This window comes from Bos indicus x Bos taurus, chromosome 4, assembly GCF_003369695.1.
Source record: "Bos indicus x Bos taurus breed Angus x Brahman F1 hybrid chromosome 4, Bos_hybrid_MaternalHap_v2.0, whole genome shotgun sequence".
NCBI lineage: Eukaryota > Metazoa > Chordata > Mammalia > Artiodactyla > Bovidae > Bos > Bos indicus x Bos taurus.
The window spans coordinates 30,798,039-30,799,931 of NC_040079.1; the positions used below are offsets into that span (position 1 = coordinate 30,798,039).

Consider the following 1,893-nt stretch of genomic DNA (forward strand, 5'->3'; position numbering starts at 1 on the left):
ATGAAAAGTTAGATCAAAGAAGAATGAAAGCTGCAGTGGGACTCCTGAATACTCACTTGGTGTAAATTTGTTTTCATGTTTCATGTTTATATGCCAGTTGTTTAAAACCAATCATCTTAGTATTTAGGAAAGCTTTCTAGTTAACTATATGTAGAAAAGTAAATAATACAACAACATTTAAAATACTTTAAATTGCTGTTTGGCATCAACATAAAATATAATTATTCTCTGATTACTATCTTCTGTCCCACGGGTCTCTCAAGAAGCATAAAAAATACAACACTGGAACATTCAGTGATAACAGGTGATTATACCAATGATTATTCTTCTGAACTGTTATGCAGTAAGCGTATATAAATAAACAAAACCCAGCTTGCTCTAGTCAGTCTCTTCAGATTGCCATATTCAGAATTTTAATGCTATGTTTGCCTCTGCTTTGCTGAGTAACAGTGAACTAGCAGTTGAGCTATTCTATGCCCATTCAAATATATAAAACCACTGACAAAGGACCAGTATTTTAAGAGCTTGATGCCCTCTTAATGAAGCAGTATCAATATATTTTTTCTAATTTCTGTATCACAGTAAAATACATAGAACATAAAATTTATAATGTTAACCAATTTTAAATGAGCACTTAAGTGGTATTAAGTATATTCATATTGTTGTGTAACTCTCAACACCATCTACATCCATAACTTTTCATAAAATACAAAATGTTTCCTGAATTTGTATGACATCACTGAGCAGGTGTCATGCTAATCTTCTCTGTATTGTTCCAATATTAGTATATGCACTGCTTCAGTGAGCGCTGACACACATTTTAACGAAAACACTTATTTACATAAAGGAGTAAAAAGTATAGATGGTGACTCTGAAAGACAAGCAAGATTCATTTGATGACAACTGTAAAACTAAGAGCTTTGGTCAATTCTATAGTGCTGCCTTGCAGAGTATTGACACATGGAAAGTGACTAAAATACCTTCTGATTCTACACACAGGGATGGAATACAGGGATAGATTATTTGATCCAAAATGATCATTGCTGTATTCTCCCAATTTGTCCAGTTAAAAAGGAAACAACTGAAAAATAACTCAAATCTAGGTTGAGTTCTTACTCTATGCCAGACACTATGCTAAATCATGCACAATGCATTTCCAGCTTACTTCAAAAATAAAATGTCTTATTTTCATTTTAAAGACAGTAAGACTAGATTCAGAAATGGTAGTATAATTAACTACACATGGTCTCACAACCAGTAAGATGTGGGTGAAAGATACGGCTCTGGGTTAGCTTGGCCACACAGCCCTTGCTCTTAATCTCTGTAATCTATTGTCTAAAGGTGACCACATCTGCCCCCAATTTTTTCAGTTTATGGCCTCAGACAGCCCCCCAAACACACCCTGTTCTGTGAACATATCCTGTTCTTATGATTCTTTTTTGCTTGTGCAAACATTTATATGCTGAACAATGCTACTTACCTCATCCAGGTTTTGTGTTGAACTCTCACAATTATTTCTAAATGTTTGCAAAAAAACATTTTCTTGATAGCTACAGTCAAGATTTGTGGTTTTGGAGGATGGGGAAAGATTTCATCAATATTCTTTGGTGCAGTTTCTGTGTGTTCAGGTTTACAATTTGCTGACTTCTGGAACAATGGTTTGAAATTAGAACATCTCTTGAAATAAAGCTGCTGTGCCAGAAGACATCACATAGAATTCCATTTCAGCTCTGATGTACAAACAATCCTGCATGAGTCTGATCCTCACACTTGTTATGCACTAAGTGCCTGCCTGCATGCATGCGTGCTCAGTTGCGTCTGACTCTCTTTGACCCTATGGACTGTAGCCCACCAGGCTTCTCTGTCCATGGGATTTTCCAGTGGGGTGCTATC

The 1,893-nt window shown here is 35.7% G+C and overlaps 1 non-coding gene across 1 annotated transcript; it reads right to left on the reverse strand.

Moving 5' to 3' along the window:
* Positions 1-702: 702 nt before the first annotated feature.
* LOC113891972 lies at positions 703-809 on the reverse strand. The gene has a single exon (XR_003510944.1). It is a non-coding gene; the product is annotated as a U6 spliceosomal RNA (small nuclear RNA).
* Positions 810-1,893: the final 1,084 nt, after the last annotated feature.